General features: G+C 41.8%; 1 protein-coding gene across 9 annotated transcripts in view; it reads right to left on the reverse strand.

Annotated features, from left to right (window-relative positions):
* BAZ2B (bromodomain adjacent to zinc finger domain 2B) overlaps window positions 1-19,609 on the reverse strand; it is a 179,218-nt gene extending 159,609 nt beyond the window's left edge. For all 9 annotated transcript variants that reach the window (XM_056861597.1, XM_056861594.1, XM_056861596.1 and 6 more), the window contains exon 1: window positions 19,566-19,609. The gene's annotated coding sequence lies outside the window, so the exon portion shown is untranslated. The remainder of the gene's footprint in view (window positions 1-19,565) is intronic.
* Between the last annotated feature and the right edge of the window lie 301 nt (window positions 19,610-19,910).

The following is a 19,910-nucleotide window of genomic DNA, read 5'->3' on the forward strand; positions in this document are numbered from 1 at the left end:
GCCACTGTGTGAACAGACTGCTAGACTTGATGAGCCTTGTTCTGATCCAGCATGGCTTTTCTTATGTTCTTTATTCATGAAAACAAGCAGTATCTTCTCTTAAGACCTATTCTACCCCAACAAATAGCATAATAAAAGTTACTTCATTTTTTTTCTGCTGCAACAATTAATCTTTAGTCTTGCTCAATCATATGGTCTTTCTGGATATTTTAATATTTGTTTAATCCTTCTGAAGCCAAATCTCAATTCAATATTAGTATCAGGAACATGTTTTGCTTATATTAGAAACTCATTAACTTTTCACTGTGGTTCCCATTGTTAAAACAACACTTTTATTATAATAACTATTTGACTGAAGTGGATGACAGTTGAACCAGGAGAGTGTTTATGATTTGGGAGGCCATGCCAATAATAGTCTGGAATACTCAGACTTTGAATACTCCTGACCAAAGAAAGCTCTGTATCTAGGGTAAAAAGGTTATAGTAATCTTACACCCATTTTTTCCCAATGCCTCCTTTGTATATCTCCTATTGTAAAGCTGCAAGAATGCTTTCTGGTCAACAAGTTGCTTTTGATCATATCATTTTCGTAAATGCAGTGGTCCATTTTGTGCTGATATTACTTTTTCCAAATTGTTGCTGCATTTGGAAAATCTATTCGTGCAAGAGGGACGGTCTAATGTTCAAGTTTTAAAGTAGTTTGATTCTCAAACAGAATGCTATTTTAAGCTTGTTTTAAGGCTTTATTTATGAGCGTAATCTAAGGGACATTTTATTAATTTGGCTTGGTGACTAATATTATTGCTCTTCTGTGTTCCAGTGTTACGGTATGGTGGTTAGAGCAATTAAATTTGATTTTAATCAAATGCTAATTATTTGATACAACTTGCATTGACCTTTAACATGCTATCAAGTAGATGGAATCCCAAATATAGCACTTTTGTGCTAGTAATACACATTAGTGCCACCAAGTGGAGGACACTTTAAATTGTTCCACGAGGTAACTATCACTGTGTGGCATTTGTAGCTGTACGGAATCAACCGATGAGCTGCTATGCATGAACCCTGTGGCATCAGCTGCCACATGGAATCGTTTATCTTGGACAACCATCAGGGGTACAGTAGATCAGCCAATATTCCAATGCAGTTTATAGCACATAAGCACTTTTTTAAAAATGCTAAGAAAATTTTTTAATAGTAGCCAATGAACATATTGCCTCGTCTTAATAAGTACAAAGCTACAATATTTGTAACAAGACAACAAAATTGGGGGGCGGGGATAAGTAGCAACAAGGCAGCCTTCTATTGCATTATATCTGTTACAGCTTGCTACTGCACATCTTTCGGGATGGATTTGAACTGGGAACTCAGAATATAATACTGAATTTTCTAAAAGTCACCTCCAGCTGCATATATTTCAAGCTGTATCCATAACACGGCAGTATAAAAAATTTAACACAGGCTTCTGAAATTACATTTCCTCCCCCATATTGTCATTACTTACATAATCACTAGACTCAGAAGAAGCATTCGGGTTTGTAGTTTGTTATAATTGCGGGCATTTTATTTTTGCTTATTTTAACTAGATAACAAGGAAATTACACTCCTGCATCAGCTCTATACCAAGATGGTAGAAAAAGATCGTATCTGAATATTTGTTATAATGTAGCATTAATAAAGCTCAGCTTGCTCAGACTGAGAGCCCTCAGGTTTTTAACCTAAAATCTTCCCCGTAGTATGCAGGAAAAAGGAATTTAATTCACACTGGCTATCTCCAATGCAACGCCAGCTAATTTGTACTTGGAAGTCTATGCAGTAAAATATTCATTAATACACAGCTTTTAAAAGCCTTAAGTACCTAAAAAGGAAACTAAAAACATTGTTTCAGAAACCTTGCTTTTCTCCCCTAGAACAGGCATAAATAAAAAAACCGAAAAGCAGTAAATATATCCCCTTTCATTTATCTATCAACAGAAAATAGACACACAGCCTGTGAGAATACAATATTCATTTTGCTGCAGAAGAACAGACATTGCATAACAATGAGATTTGCTAATGAAATCAACCATCAACCTGGAATACATATGTATTAAACCAAGACCTCGTTGTCATTTTCTTTTTTGCATCGTTTGTTCTTTCTCTGTTCCCCCCACCCTACCCCCACATTTTTTTCAGCATTTTGTACTCTTTTCCGTTTTCCCCCGGCTTCGAATATGGCACTACTGCAAAAATATTGTGTAAATATTAGAGGCACAACTCTTTCGACTTTAGCACTCTCCCCTGCTAAATGTAGATGCTAAGTGCATAGCTTCTATCAGCATTGTTAATGTACCCTTGAAGGAAAAATCAATGGGTGCTAAGGAGACAAAGGAGGTTATTTCTCTGGAAAACAGTTGGGAGTATTTCTCATCAAAACTGTTTGCCGTTTAGATTGTGAAGGTGTACAAACATTTACGAATATACAAGACCATACAGAAAGAGAAAAGCGCATCCCTCTTCTTCCATCCTACTTTAATTCAGTCTTTCCAGTTCCCCCGTTACTAATGGTTATAATGGACAGCCAGAGCACCAGTATGCAAGACCACCACCATCATACAAAACGTTCTTAAATAATTGTTAAATATTGTTAAATAATCCTAAAGGCCCTGTGTCAAATGCAGAATATAGTGTGCACACTGTGTATTTATACAGTTGTGTGCCGGAAAAACTGAATTACAAAGGCTTTGTTTAAAAATAATTGGTTATTCTTTTGCCATTCTCTCTAAAAAGAAGCTCCTTATTTCAAATATATAGCAGTGCATGTTTCGGTTTTGTGAAATATATTGCCAGAGCGCATAAATTGGGTTTAATTAACCTGCACAACTAAGAAAATTATCAGCACGTCCTTCTGTTGATGTAATTAATCCTAATTCATGGCACCAATAATTTCTTAGATAGCTGTATGCTACTAACTAAAGGAGTAACTCACCAAACACTGCCACAATACACCCCTAATTCATACTGTCATAGCTTGTGTAGGAGACCTGCACAAGCCCCACTGAAATAGATGGAGTAGCTCTGCTTGGTTAAATGCACCTGTGTGTTCACTGCTGTTAATTCCATTATTTGGGGAGGGTTTGGGGAGGGGAGGATTTCAGTGCCATAGAGTCCAATTGCCAAAGCAGCCATTTTCTCCAGGTGAACTGATCTCTATTGGCTGGAGATCAGTTGTAATAGCAGGGGAATCTCCAGCTAGTACCTGGAGGTTGGCAACCCTATCTTAGTATCAGACCTGTTTCTGTCATGTCTCAAGCCTGAACTTCCTTGAGAGCTAATGGGAAGCTTCCAAATAGCTATTGTAAGGACAGACCTTCTATTGAAATGCAGCAGAGTAGGGTTGCCAGCTCTGGGTTGGGAAATACCTGAGATTTGCAGGGGGTGGGGGGTGGAACCTGAGGAGGGGAGGGTTTGGGAAGGGGAAGGACTTCAATGGGGTATAATGCCATAGAGTCCACCTTCCAAAACGGCCATTTTCTCCAGGTGACAGAGATCAGTTGTATTAGAGGTTGGCAACTCTAAATGTGAGGCAGATCATTATTTACAAATAATTCCGAGCCATCTAGTTTTTCCTCCCCAGAAACCAGCTGCCATTACATTTACAAAGAATGGTAAGAAATGGAGGCAGTTAAATAAACTAAGCTCACTTTGCACAGGGAAAGCCACAAGCATACGAGTTTGAGAGAGAACAGATTTTAAAGCAACAACCTTGACCCTGGAAAGCATGGGGTCACTCCCCTTAGTGGTGAACTGTGATTGCTTTCTATAATTCTAACAATTGTCAAGTAGGAGAAACAGTAACACAGGCAGGTTATAGTTGTGAAATGCTTGCAATTGTAACAATTATTTATTGCTCTGCAATACAGGTTAACTGACCAATTGAACATCCTTTACATGATGTTACATGCTCTTAAGGCTACAGGCGGCTCCCAAGGGCCTCAAGACTTCCACCTCAGATTAAAAGTGGTGAATCGCCAACAGAATGTGCAGAGCAAAAGATCCTTACTTGAAGAAAAGCAAGCTCCAACTTAGATAAGGCTCAAAATTGTATGAATCAAGTTAATGCTTTTAAGAATTACATTTCCTCAGCGTTTAAAAAGTGGTTCATATAGGCTGCAGTTCTAAACACACTTACTAGGGAGTCAACCTCACTGAGCTCAATGGGAATTGCTTCTGAGTAAACATACTTAGGACTGCACTGGTAAGAGTATCTGTCAGATACACCAACCTTCCACAAAACTATGGATTAAAATCACAGCAGTTTATATAACACCAAATATATTGGTGAATAATGGTAAAATCTTATGAAGTGAGTTTGAGATTATGGGTTGGAAGTTTTGAAAATAATCCTCCATCTCCTATGAGCAGCATTGGGGGTGGGGGTGGGGTGTCAGGCCGCAGTGGTAGAAGGGAAATCAGGCTTCACAACTAATGCCACGGCCCCGCAAAGCTCCCGCCGGTGGAGCTGCGGGGCCTGGCAAGCCTACCTGGAGAAAATGGCTGCTTTGGAAAGTAGACTCTGTGGTATTATACCCCACTTAAGTCCCTCCCCTCCTCCAAACCCACCCTCCTCAGACTCCACCCCCAAATTATCCAAGTATTTCCGAACCCAGAACTGGCAATCCTACATGGAGACAGATATCATCTGGTAAAAAACATCCCATTTAACCTCTTAACATTTTCACACAGCCCAAATAATGCACTTTCAATCCACTTTCAATTCACTTTGAAGGTGGATTTTACTGTGTTAACTGGCAAAATCCACTTGCAAACAATCATTAAGGTGCATTGAAAGTGGATTGAAAGTGCATTATTTGGGCTGTGTTAATACTGTGTTAATACAGCATGGTGTATTACTTTTGCTAAACCCATCTGGAAGTTGGCAACCCTACTTCGCTCTCACACATTTCCCTGGGATTTGGGGTTTTTATAGGGCTTAGTGCTGATTCCACTTGTTATAGATTGCCGTGTCTCTTAATTTTAATCATGAGAACACCAAGATAAAAATAATTTCTAGTAATTCCCCCCTCCTCCCCATAATGAAAGCGAGCACACCTAAAAGCTGTCCTTTTAAACATTTAGGCAATAAAACAAGCTTATGTTTCTTTTATAATGAAACAACTCAATTTGTCCTGAATTATGATGACTACTATTTATCTACTTTTAAAGGAATAAAAGCAGAGGACAATTTATTAAAGCGAGAGCATAACTCCTGAACACTGGAAGGTCACAGCCTGTGAGTTGAGCTGCTAGCAAAGAAAAAAAAAACTCTGATGCTCCAGAGCTGCCATTTTTCTTCCTTGACAAAGACTCCATCTGCCACAGAGCCATTTACAGCCTCCGAGTCAGAATATCAATGATTTCCAACCATTCTGCAAGTCTGCTTTCACCTTGACATCACCTCTGTAATACATCTAAAAACAAATGATACGCACATCCCTTCCACAAGCTCCACACCCAAGCTTTATGTAGTTGATAGGCATTTAAGCCACTTTCTGATCAACCCTTTTTATTCTTGCCAAATGGGAAAAGAGGAAGTTTAAAACGGGAAACGTTTCTGCTTCGATGTTTTGCCTCTGTACTTTGTAAAAGCGGAAGTCGCTTACCTCGAAATGTGAAAACGTAAATGATTAGGTATTTTCAAAATGCCAACTGCAAACACATTCTCCCCCCCCCTTTATTTAAAACATTTTCATGCGGTCTTTCACCCAGCTGAGAGTCCCCAAGACAGCAAAAAGGGAAAACATTAAAACATGATTTTGAAATACAGATCTAAAAACCATTAAACAAAATGCATACACAGTTAGAACACTAAGTACATTAAGTGTCTCTTAAGAGTTCCCACATATATTTAAAGGTATGTTTACAAAATCTGGAGGGTGCACTGAGAGGCCCATTTGGTGCATGTGATCCTTTCAAGTCATATGACACTCTACAGTGGCTAGGGTTACCAGGTCCCTCTTCGCCACTGGCGAGAGGTTTTTGTGGCGGAGCCTGAGGAGGGCAGGGTTTGGGGAGGGGAGGGACTTCAATGCCATAGAGTCCATTTGCCAAAGCGGCCATTTTCTCCAGGTGAACTGATCTCTTTCGGCAGGAGATCACTTGTAACAGAAAGATCTCCAGCTAATACCTTGGCAACCCTGACAATGCCGCATTTACACTTTGTACCCTGCACACCAGATTTGAGGAAGCCTGTGAAAAGCCCTGCAACTACCATTCATGTGCAGCAGAGCTATAAAAAAAACTGAAAACAACCACTTGGATCCTGCCTAGAATTTTTGAGGGTGGGTGTGATTTTTGCTGATTATCCCTTCCTTGGTACATATTTCTTGGGGGGTGGGAGAAAACCCACTATTCTTTTGACACCCAGGAACAGCACTGCCGAAGACTTTGTTGGCTGCCATGGGAGGGAGGAACTGGTACAAATCAGTCCTTGAACTGCAGAAATTCTATGCAGAATCCAAGCCAACTTGTCTCAATTACAGCTACACATTCTTTCGTAATCAAATGGGAAACTGGGACATGGCCCTATAGTTTGACTTTCCCATCTAGGTTTCCAGACTGACAGTGTTGCCTTTGGAGCGCGTACCCATCTAGAGTTTAGCCTATGGCTCGTCTAACTCTACCCACATTAGGGTCGCTGTTGGCCAGGAATCTGGCCATTTCTCTGTCCCAGGCCACCATGCCTCAGATGTAGTTCTACACCACACAGGCCAGGAGAAAAGCGCTCAACTCTGCCACGGCTCCGACGATGCTCAGATTATTTTCGAGCCAGCTCAAGGAGAAGAGATGCTGCTATGCAACGTCCCTTCCAGATACTCAACCGTGCATACCGGGAAAGGTAGTTTTTCACTCCAGATTCTCCACCAGCTCTCAAACCTTGGCAGGATGCTGCAAACCCAGACTATACAAATGGAACATAAGAAAAGCCCTGCTGAATCAGACCAAGGCCCATCAAGTCCAGCAGTCTGTTCACCCAGTGGCCAACCAGGTGCCTCTAGGAAGCCCCCAAACAAGACAACCACAGCAGCACCGTCCTGCCTGTGTTCCACAGCACCTAAGATAATAGGCATGAAGACTCAGAGCAAGGCTCAGGCTCGAACATCTGAGCCAGACCCCCATCTAGGGTTACCAATCTCCAGGTTAAGCCCTGGAGTTGTCCCAGAATTACCAATGCCCAGTCTACAGAGATCAGTCCCCCTGGATGGAACGGCAGCCCTGGAGGATGGAGCGTATGGCATCACATCCTGGCTGAGCTTCCTCACCTCCCCAAACTCTGTCTTCCCTAGGCACTGCCCACAAATCATGAATGTCCCACACCGGAGTGGGTAACTCTAGAAATCCCACTTAAATATCTGTTTCACTGATTTCATGCTATGCTAATACTTGTAAGGAAGTGAGATCCTCAACATTAAGGCTGCTTCTTGAAAACTAAGCAAAGCCTTGTCTTGAGCAGAGTGGCAATGTGTGCAGAACTTGGTGCTCCGAAATGGATAGAACTCGAACTGAAGATTCAGCCCTGACAAATTTCACTGCGGATTTCACCACACGGTTGCTCCATGCCGCACTGCTGGAAGGAACATCCAGACTGAGGAAGATTTCTGGGGAACTGCACACAGTTATGTGCCATTTGGTTGGTCCTAATAAAAGGCATGTTGTGGATTGTAGTCAAGATTGTAGTCAGCTTGCCGTGGTTCAAGGCTTTTGCAATGCCTTGTCACTCCCTGCCAATGTTTTGTTGTTATTATTGTGGTTGCTGCTGCTCCTGTTTCTAACAGAATTTTAAAAGTTAACAATAAGTAAATGACCAACTTGTATTCTCGTTTAAGGCTTTGTTAATCTGTTTAAATTAAAACCTGGTAGGGTTTTCAAGGCAAGAGACGTTTGGGTTTGGTTTGCCATTGCCTGCCTTCGCATCACGACCCTGGTATTCCTTGAAAGTCTCCCATTCAAAAACTACCCAGGGTCAGGGTTGAGAGTATGTGACTGGCCCAAGGTCACCCAGCAAGCCTCCAAGGCACGAGTGGGGATTTGAACCTGGGTTTCCCAGGTCCTAGTCTGACACCTTGCTGGCTCTCTGTTAAGACCCCTCAATTAACCAACAGAGTGCCTAAAACTCAACTGAGGTTCCCTACTGCCTGTCAAACAGGTGTGGGAAAACTCCATAAATTCTCACCACAGAGAAGGTCATCTCTGGTGGTGACCCATCTCACATCAGAAGCTGTGGGCATCCAGACCAGGGCCATATTTGGCACCTGCAATTGCAGTTTTCAGTTCATAGTTTCAAAACTATGAAATGGAGATTAGTACAAATAAAGCCAGAGTGACTACTGACTAAAAGCACAATGCTACTCTAGCATCTGAAGCTGAGAAAAAATGCAAACTTTCTGAGTCCACATATTTATAATAATGATGATATAATTCTGTTCCAGACCTACTTTCCCATGAAGATAAATCAAATGGATTAGACATCCTAGCACCGCACCAGTTCAGGCTGCAGATGGAAGATCCCAAGTTCAACCATTCTTCTTGGAATACCAGAATATCCGAGAAAAAACTCTACCATCCCCTTCTTTTACAACAGGCTAATGTACTATGTTAATCAAGGGTCTTAATTATATAGCAGAGCATTCAAGCATGCCATTTCCGCACGTGTAATGGGTACAATCACAGGAACTCTGTCCCTGATTTACCTGAATTCATACGTCAGCTCGAATACAGAATTCACATGGATTAACAGAGCAGAAGCTAGTAATGAATTAATTATTAAGTATTGCAAATGTAATTAAAATTAAAAATTAATGAATTTTGGTACCACTCTAGAAGATGTAGCTGGTTCAGAAACTGATGTTCTGGATTTATTTGCATCTAGCTTAAAAAAACAAAGCACAGAACTAGTATAGCAAAGCAGCTAAGAAACGGGCTGTGAGGGTTCAAATCTCATCTGAACCATAAACTCATTAGATGGCCTGCAGCAAGCCACTCTCTGATCCTTTGCCTTTCAACTGGATTACCTGACAGGGCTGTCGTAAGGATTAAGATAAAGTAACGTATGAGAGCCACTAGGAATGTTGGAAGTGCTAGATGAACCCGCCTTGGGTCCTGCGATGCCCAGGTAAAAGGCAAGCATATAAATAAATATTGTAATATAGTAAATAAATAAAAATGAATAAAGTAATGGATGAGAGGCACTTGGAACAATTTAAGTGCTACATGTTAGCATTAGCCTCTCTTTAATCTCATCAAAAGCTCTGGTGCATTCATGTCCTTCAAGACAGTAAAGCAAACCCTGAAAATATTAAGATCAGCACAATCTTAAGACACATTTTGCAGCTGGGTGAAAAAAGACACATAGCAGCATACATCAGTGTGGTTGCAACAACATCCTCTATACCTGCTCTTGAAAGATACACTCTATTTTATTTAAAATATTTTAATGTCATTGTTCCACCCAGCTTGGGGTCTCCAAGGTGGTGAAGAGTCATTAAAACATATATATGCGTGTAAACATGTATGTATGTGTATATATAAAAAACAATTAAAAACAATTAAGCAAAACACATAAATGGGAAGGTGAGGAAATGCCAAACAAAACGGAAGAGTCTTCATCAACAGGCAGAGGGCAATGGTAAAGCAGAAGATTGGGCAGACAAATCTCACTAGGGGTTTAGGAACATTAGGGCAATGTGCAAAAGCCCAACAGAACCAAGGGTCACTTTGGTAGCGCATGCCCAACAGAACCTCTGTCACACCAGATACTGTGCTCCCCCAACCCTCCCACCACATGCTTGGCATTTCCTGGCAACCCTATTCCTTTGAACACTTTTAGATTTGTTTCTGTTCAGATATTCCACTCCAGATACCAATAAAACTTCTCTTTATCTACAACTTTCAATGTGTATTTATATTACTCCATTTGCAATCAGAAAAAAATCTAGAAAGGTATCTTTAATAAGTGATATAGTGGTTGGTTGGTCTAAAAATATGGCAGAAAGAACATTCTAGTTGCTTCTGAGTAAATTAACTTTAAAAAATTCTTCTGATATTTATAGTTCTATTTAACATATTTATTATTTGTTACTTATCCCTTAAACAAGCCACACAAACTTGCTTTAGAAGATTTCTACTTTTGCTAAGTAATAGCAGCTAGCGTGAATTCTCAAGGTTTTGTTCAAACATTACTGCTATTTAATTGATAAAACCAGCTGGTCTTAATAATAAAATGATACTACAGAAAATGCAGTTTATATCTGAATCCTTCCAATTGCCATCTGCACAGTAAAGCTTAATAAACGACTTACTCCTCCTAACAGATGCTAATCATTGCCTGACAATACGCAATCAAAATCTGTTCTTTAACCCTTTTAGGGAAATCGATACTAAGTCTAGTTATTAATAGTAAAACTGACCTATTAAAATAATTTGCTCACCCACCAGAAATATACTATATTTTACTATAAAAGCACATATGCCTATCATCATTCCAATGCACATTATTATATTTCTAAGTTTCTTTATCCAGACATTTTAACCAATGGTTACAATAGAACATACTTCTAAGTATATAATATCAAGCCTTCGACTACTCACATTTTCTTTGGTTTAAATTTTTTTAAAATTGGATTTTATCCATGATAAACTCCTTTAATGCACTAAAATAGATTTTACAATAACCTAAATACATGAATACTATATGGAAAAGTTCATTTTTAAAAAAATCGTCCCAGCATCACCAAATGAATCTGCCTTCTACAGCCATCTAATTCAGCACAGTCTACTCAGACAAACAGGAGATCTCTAGTATCTGTACCATCCAGAGATTGCAGGGATTGAACTAGGGGTCCTTCTGCTTTCAGGGTTTCCAACACCAGCTTAGGAAATTTCTGGCAATTTGGGAAAGATGGCTAGGGAGGGTAGTTTGGGGAGAGGAGGGAGCTCAGGGGGGATGTGATACCACGGAGTCCACTGTCTGAAGATGCCATTTCCTCTAGGGAAAACAGAATTGCTCTCTCTTTCTCTCTCTCTCTCTCTCTCTGTCTCCGGCGCTCTCTCTCTCTCTCTCTCTGTCTCCGGCTACGGACAGGAAACACGCCTCCGCTTGCTCGCTCTCTCCGAAGTTGTAGGCGTAAGCCAGCGCCATGGCAATGGTGGCCACCAGCACTTTGAAGCCACCCCACTTGCCCGGTCAGGGGAACCCGGCCATTTTCCTCGGGGGGGGGGAGAGACAGCGCGCCCACTCGCCTGCTCTCTCACGCTCGCTTTTTCTCTCAGGCGTGCCAGCTCCGGACAGGAAACTCACCTCCGCTCTCTCTCTCTCTCTCTCTCTCTCTCTCTCCGGCTGCCGGCGCGAGCGGGCGCGAGAGCAGGGGCTCCGAACCAAGTGGCAGAGCCGCACTCAAGGGCCCAAAGAGCCGCATGTGGCTCGCGAGCCGTGGTTTGCCAACCACTGCTCTATGCTGTAGTAGATCAGATCAGATCAAGTTTATTGTATAAGGCCGTGTTGGCGAACCTATGGCACGGGTGCCACTTCCGGCACGCGTAGCCCTTTCTGCCGGCACGCACGGTTCCTCCAAGCCGCTGGCCTTTCCGGCTCTGCCCCACCCCGGATGGGGGAGGCTGTAGCCCAGGGATGGGGAACCTCCGACATCATTGGCGGTGGCCCCCGGACTCTCCCACAGAAGCTGCCGCCATTGCCACCGCTGGAGCGTGCGTGGCCAGCCAGGCGGGTGGGAGAGCGGGGAACAGAAGCCGAGCGCTCACACTCGGCATGGCCGGCGGCTTCTCCAGCGCCCTCTGGGCCTGTGCGGGCGGAGGGGCATGGCTGGTCGGTGGGTGCAAAGGAGGCACCTTCTGCCCCACCCTGCTCGCCTCTCACAAGCCTGCCGCCGCGCCCCACCGAATGGCAAATCCAAGGCAAAACCTCCCATGCATAAATGGCCTCTTTCTTTTTCTGTCTCCCTCTGTCCTTTTCTTTCTCTCCCTTGCTCCATTTCTTTCTCCCTTTCTCTCTCTTTTTCTTTCTTTCTCTCCCTCCCTTCCTTCCCTTTCCCCCTCCCTTCCCTTCTTTCCTTCCTTCTTTCCCTCCAGCGGCTTCTCCGGCACCCTCTGGGTCTGTGCGGGCGGAGGGGCGTGCAGTCCTATTCCACCTTTGAAGTGCCCACAAGCTATCCTCCAAACACCTTTCCATTTGTCTTGATATGTAGAGAGAAAACACTAAGGAACTAGTTGCCAATCTCCAGGTACTATCTGGAGATCTGCTATTACAGGTGATCTCCAACCAATAGAGATCAGTTCCCCTGGAAAAAATTGCCACTTTGGCAATTGGACTCTATGGCACTGAAGTCCTTCCCCAAACCCCGCCCTTCTCAGGCGCCACCCCAAAAACCTCCCACTCATGGCGAAGAGGAACTTGGCAACCCTAGCCTCTCCCTCTGGGCCCCCTCTGGGGGTGGTATTCAGGTTAAATTGCCGCATTGGCACTCGGCGATAAATAAGTGGGTTTTTGGTTGCAGTTTGGGCACTCGGTCTCTAAAAGGTTCGCCATCACTGGTATAAGGTCATAGGCCATTACAATCTAAAACAATATAACAACAATTTAAAATTTACAAAACCAAAATCATCAAAAGACTACAAAAAATAAGAAATTAAAATATGCCCATTTGGCTCTATCCAGTTTTACATGCTCTATGCAAAAATGGTTTCTTTCTCCATTGCCAATTTTCTCCTACAACCTAATCTGTATTCCTCAGTCACACAATGCAGATTTTACTTAATCTTTACTGCTGATTTGTCAGCAAATGAGTCTCTGAATTACAAACACCAAGCAACTCCATATTCATTTGCAGTACTTCAACTTTAATATTTGTCTCTTTTTAATCTGCATGTATGTTTTGCAAAACTACTTTCCTTTAAAAATAATCTTGAGATGTGTAATTACTTCTTGCCTTCCATTTTAAACAGTTTTGCTTATTGCAAACACTTAAAACGGTGTGTAGAGATCTTATTCTTTTAGGCTTCTCAGTTATAATTATTGTTATTATATAGAAGCAAAGGTTTAATTAAACCTGCAGGTGCTGAACACATACAAAGTGGGGAAATTTTAGTCTCCTTTCTGAAATGCACGTAAAAAAACAACAACTGTGTTTCCACAATATTTCAGGATATTAAACCAAAATTCATGGTTTCAAGCGGAGACTGAAAACACTCTATAACCAGAGGATCATGAGTCATCCCCCTTCAGTGAGTAAAGAGAGCCATAATTTGGGGTGTTTAAGTGAATAGACTCCCTACTGACTAATGACAAAAAATTCAAAAAGATTGCCAAGATTGCCAGGCAGCAATTTAATTTTAAGACTAAAAGGTCTTCCAACAACCACTCCCTGATTTTCAAAATATCAAAAGAGTCAGAGTTGTTGTTGTGCATATGTCGTATGCACACACACACACACACACACACACAAACATACATATTTTTTCACAAAGGTTATGTGGACAGCATTAAGCTAAGAATTAATACAAATGATGACACATCTATATGATTCTACTGAATAACAGCACCTAAAGGTCATGCTGAGGTGGATCAATTGAGAATAGTTGTTTCAACCATTGCAAAGATGTAATTCGTGTTTCATAATATAAGAGAAGGAAGGAAAACAGAGGTGCTAGGGAGTAGCACGGAGGCGATCTAGGGGCCATATGATCCTTTCCTATCCCCTGAATAGCTCATGTGGATGATTAAAACAGTCAGATTGACGCAACTGAACAACAAAGGATTTTTTCAGGGTCTAGGATTTAAGGTACCAATTAAAAATAACATGCTCATAATGAAGTTGTCACTTTTGGGTGCGGCTGTCCTGGAATACAACCCTGGTTTGGCATAAAGGGAAAAAAAACACTTGTTGCACTTACCTGTAACAGCTGTTCATTGAGTGCTCTTCTGTGCAGGCACACATGGGAGGGAACTGCACATGAGCAGGCCAGCCACAGAGAACTCTTTGTGGAAAGCTTCTAGAACCAAGGGACGTTCCTCCTCTCTTCCATCCTGCACCACAGCCAACAGCTCTTCCCGTCGAAACGGCCACATGATGGAGGAGTGGGGGAGTGGCCGTCCCTAAGTTCTAACTTCGCCGGCATGGAGAAGCCTCATAGGATCCACGAAGCAGCCCACAGAGGGGAAAGGAGGGAGGGATGTGTGCCTGCACAGAAGACCACTCAATGAACTACAGTTACAGGTAAGTGCAACTCTGTTTTTCATCACAGTGGTCTCTGTGCAGTCCCACATGGGAGAATGGCAAGCTCACTACTCAGGAGGTGGGAGTGTGGTTGCTCAGCGGTAAATAGAGTGTTATTTAAATATTGATTGAAACACTGCTCTCCCAATAGCTGCTTCAGACTCAGTGTCTACATCGATGAAGCAGTGGCGGATGAAGGTTGTTGGCGTGGACCACGTCAACACCTTACAGATACCCTGGATGTCAACTTGTGCTGAGAAGGCAGCAGAAGATCCTTGTTGGTCTTACTTGACCATTCGATTCCAGGAGATGGTGCTGGTGGATTGCTGCTCGGCTCCATGGCATTTATGTTATGGGGTCCTGCAAGATTCCATCTTGTCCCCTATGATGTTTAACATCTACATGAAACCACTGGGAGAGGTCATCCAGGGATCTGAAGTGAAGGGTCATTAATAAGTAGATGGCAACTAACTTAATTTCTCCTTAATAACTAAGCCAGGTGGTGTCTGTGAAGTCCTGAATAGGTGCCCAGGGAAGGTAATGGGATGGATAACAGCCAGTAAACTGAAGCTCAACCCAGACAAAACTGACTTGCTGTTGGTCAATGGAGACTGCAGTTGGCCTGTCCTGGGAGGATTAAAGACCCTCTGAAGGGGGAGGTTCATAGCTTGGGGGTTCTACTAGATCTTGGCTTATGGTTGGAGGCTCAGGTCTCCTCTGTGGCACATAGAGCCTTTTATCAGCTACAGCTAGGGCTCTAGCTACTGCTGTTCCTCAGAAAGTGTGATTTACCCACAGCAACCCACACTCTTATCACACTGAAGAGACATTACTGTGATTCATTCAATATGGAGCTGCCTTTGAAGCAAGAGTATGGGACACTATTGACATAAGGATTAGGGTAACCTTTCTACCCATCTTGGGATATGTAGGTCAGCAAGATTTATTACCCACCAACCCAGGTGCTGTCCATGAGCCAGGTTTTGTTGCCGGTCAAGTGCTTGACATCTTTCCTGCTTTGATATCCCAGGCAGGCAACACAAACTGAATATTTATCAAGATCCTAGTGAGATACTGTGCATGGCAGGTAGGCTGTGTTCAGCTCAGTGGATTACAAGTTGTACAGGCCTAAGGTTGGAGCTCACCTTTTCCAATTTATTTCTAAACAACAAGAGCTTATGCTGTAATGTGGGAACATGCTAACACAGTAACCATCATGCACATTCCTTGGAGACAGGTCACATTTATATAAAAACAAACAAACCATTTGATAGCTTCTCCAGAACAAACAGAACTATGATAATTCTGCGAGTATCTGCCCTGTTATGCCTCAAGTAGGCTTCATAGGGTTAGCCACCTACAGAAAAATTATAGTTCTTCTTCCCCCAAACCAGATGCTCTCTTCCTCATTTTGTATGGATTCGTTATTACAGTCCCACTTTCTGGCTTGCCTTTCTGCAGTTGCTTAAAACTTACAGGTTATCTTATCATCTTCCTCCTGTTTTGCTGTCACATCACGGGCACCCCACTAAGGAATATATTCACTACGAAATTGTTCTTTTGACCTTTAAGTCACTTGTTCTTTCCTATTTAATTGATCTGCTCTCTCCATATGAACCTGGCTGTTCTCCGAATTCAGCAGATGCTAGTTCCTTTCCCATTCCTAAATATTTTTAAGGTTGCATGGCGAGGTTTTAATAGCTTCACATTCTGCTGTGGAACATGCTGCCAGTTATAAGCGGAAACCATTCCCAACTTGCAGGCTTTTAAAATCTAACCTTAAAATGATTTCTTTTAGTCAGCATTTCTAAAATGATTGTTTTAGCAATTTTTTCTGTGCTACCAGATCTAATTTTAACTTTACAGATTGTAAAGCACCCCTGGGATGCAGGCATGAAGGTCGCTACTGAAATACAAGATTGCATAGTATCGTAAAATATTCAGCTTGTACTGAATAAGGGAGTTAAGTGTTACCCAGTACAATGTTTCTGGGTATAGTTAAAATAGCCCAGCTCAAAATAAATGTCTACCTTTATCTTTAACTACCAAAGACAGAGCTTGAACTGATTTAAAATAATTTCAAATTTCTTTTTGGAAGTAAAAATTTCTGGCAATCGAGGTAACAACTATAGACCATTTCAACAGAGTCTCCTATATAACCAACTTACAGGCATAGAAAGAGGCAAAGTATCTGCATGACTGATACCTGTATTTTGCAAGAGTATAGGTTAGTATCCAAGGGACCTGAGCAGTTGGTTCCACACATTCAAGGGGCTGTGGACCCTTACCAAATGGCAAGCCATCTTGAATTCTGAGGAGACTTTCAAAAGCAGTTTGTGATATGGCTTGAAGGCCTGCTGTTCATAAAAAATTTACCAGTTCCCACTCCATTTTCTTTAATATGTGCTTTATTTATTTAGTTATTTAGATATTTATACCCCCCTTTTCTCCCCAATGGAGATCCAAAGCAGCTTACAATACCAGTCTCTCCTTTTCTATTTTATCTTCATAACAAAATTCCTGTGAGGTAGGCTAGGCTGAGAGAGAGAGAGAGACAGTGACAGGCCCAAACTCACCCAGTGAGTTTCCATGGTACAGCAGGGCATTTGAACCCAGCTCTCTGTGAAACAATTCAAACATTTATTGCACAGGAACGAAAGTCAGATGAATGCGGCTACCAGTTCTCCTGCAGCTTCGGAGAGCTGTGACTGGCTGCAGTCTTACTTAGTGTCCTAAGCTACACAGTGGTTATGTTAGCATGGCAGGAAACTAGGAAGGGGCCTTTTCAACTCCCATTGAATACACTGGGAGTATTTATATTTACATCAGGATTTTCTGAGGGCAGGAAATGGGCTGGGTGGGGCTTAGGGGGTACTGAATGAGCTCTGCTCCTCCCCAGCACATGCCCAGCACTGCCCATTTCTGGTCCCTACACTGTTATAGTATAAATGGGATACTACATCAGTGTACATCAAGATATACCAGTGTATCTTTGAATTATACCTGCATGCAGCTTAGTTGTTAATCCTAAACCGGTAGCTAGAGAGCCAATAAGTGTAGTGGTTAAGAGTATGTGATGGAATCAAAACCACATCAATCTATCAAAAGCCTGCTGAAAGTTTTACAAGGACTTGGACTGGTGTTTTAAAGATCTGATCCAGAGGTGGCACAAGGGAAAGGGAACGACATTCCATGGCTGAACATCCTGTTTGCATGATTTTCTCCCTCAAAAAAAGGGAAACCCATGAAGATACCATTTTATGTGATTTCCCCTACCCTTCCTTTTTGAGGAAAAGACATTATGAGAACAGGGTTATAAACTACACTGTTTATGGTCTGGCTTTGGGTTTAGGCTGAACACCTTCGATTAACATGATACATTAACTCTTCAAGTGTATGACAAATATGCCTCAAAATATCATTGCTTTGTCATTGCTCACAATTCTATTATCTGCCACCATAACAATTTTCTAGTCTAAATTGCAATCGTTTCAGAATTTTGCATTAAAACACTGGTAAGTGAGTATCTCATTGAAGTCACAAAACATTTATCTTTTATGTCTGCTATAAGATATAAATGGAGATACTGATAAGTATCTGCCAGTGGAGAAAACTACAGCTTACACAGCTTTTGTATCAAACAAAATGTGAGTTCATATCAAGGCAGCCAATACAGCCGAAGTACAATGTATACCGTACGTTTTGTGGTACTGCCATACCAAACCAGGGCATACCACCACCAGAGTGAATAAATACTATCTGAAAACTTTAAAAACTGCTTTCATTCGAACATGTATCAAAATAAGGATGCTGGGATGGAATCAGACATTGCAATAAACCCCTAGGATGCTACCAAAAGCAACACCTCTCTGTTAATCCCCACTGCATCTCTGTAATGTCTAGTTAAATATATTTTATGTCCTGCCACCGTGACACTGGGCACCATGACATGCGCTGTGAAGCTCAGATGGGGAAATGGTCAGGATCATGATAGCTAGACTTGAGGGATGATAGCGGCATGTTACTGGAAAAAAAGAGATATTCCAAGGGGCCGTCTTTTTTTTTTTTTGGTCACATCTGATTCTACCATCAGGTTCCCAGCCTTACCATTCCAATGCTAAACACGGTGATTTGGTGAGATCCTACCATGAGCACTAGAGGGAACCAACAAACTACATTTTGTGTTTTAAACGTGGAGTGTTGTTCAGTTGTGGGCTCCTTGGGTTCAAACAGGAAAAAAACCCACTGCCTGGGAAAACCTCCACTGAACTTGTATCTTGATCACACGACCGTGATTTGGAATTAAGTCCCCTTCGTTTTGGTGAGACTTGCTTCTGTATAGGATTCAAAATGTCAGACCTACTTTTTTTGTTTAATGTAATGGGAACAATCAGGTCGTAAATTCTTTATCCTTACCAACCGTTTTCATTCATTTTAATGAAGTACCACCTTGTTCATTTCTACCAATGACTGGGAACTCTACAACCGAATTCTGCGAACAGCAAATGAACCATAATAGTGAAAATTTCAAACAGCACCAGAGTATCATTTCTCCTAGGAACAAGAAGCCGCCATTTTCACATGTGACAACACTGAAAGCAAAAGAATGAATGAACGCTACAATACAGACATTATTGTTCTAATCCTCAAGGATGATTCATCAGCAAAAACAGTTTCTGAATACTCCTCCCCCGCCCTCGTGTGACCAAAAGACGATCAGGGATGAAGAAAGCTTCTTCAGCACCTGGCACTGTGCACACAACATCCCTTCTCACAGTGCTGATCCTTAGGGGATGAGAAATCTCTTGTTTTTCGGAGCAACTCACCTTTGTTTCTCTCTTTAACACACACACACCTTCATCAGAAATATGAAACTGTTGATTCAACTATCAGCTTTGTTGCATAAGTTCAATGCATTCTTTATGTGTTTAAAACTACCAAGTTAACACCTTTCTACTTCTCTGATACAAATCCTCCCCTCCCAAAGCTACTTATCTAGAGAACAAAATGTCATTGGGGGTTGTTAGATGTGCTTCTATGTAACATGCAAATTATGTCTTTAAACATACTCACTGAATCAACCCCTATGAGTAATCTGTCCCTATATCCAGATGATACATCATATACGCAACAGAAAAAATATAACCACATCTGAATTCTATTGAAATTAATAGGACTTGTTCTAATTTACACTTGATTCAGGGTCTCTTTAATCTTCTCTTGGGCCATTTATTTTTCTGTGGTCCGATATCATGTTCACAAAATTATCCAAATGCCAGTTACTGAGGGTGTACTTACTGTGATCAGATGGTCAGTTCTGTGTCATCACTGTTCTGCAAGCTGAAACACACAGAAAGGATGACTTTTACTTGAATGCTAAAACCATTTTCTGTAAACAAACTCATCAAATAACAATGTTAAGGAATACTCACAAACATTCAGGAAAGATCTCTAACAACACATATGCAATAACTAGAAAACCTGATCACAGAAGCTATTCCAGTAAAAGGTGGCTGCCATCTTGCTCCTTCTGAACACGAAGGACTATTCTTTTTGCACCATGCCACCACAGGCCAAGCCACCATTACTCTGTCCAAGTACAGCAGGGGTGGGGAACCTTTTTCCTGCCAAGGGCCATTTGCA

Source organism: Euleptes europaea, chromosome 15 (genome assembly GCF_029931775.1).
Source record: "Euleptes europaea isolate rEulEur1 chromosome 15, rEulEur1.hap1, whole genome shotgun sequence".
In the NCBI taxonomy this organism is placed as follows: Eukaryota; Metazoa; Chordata; class Lepidosauria; order Squamata; family Sphaerodactylidae; genus Euleptes; species Euleptes europaea.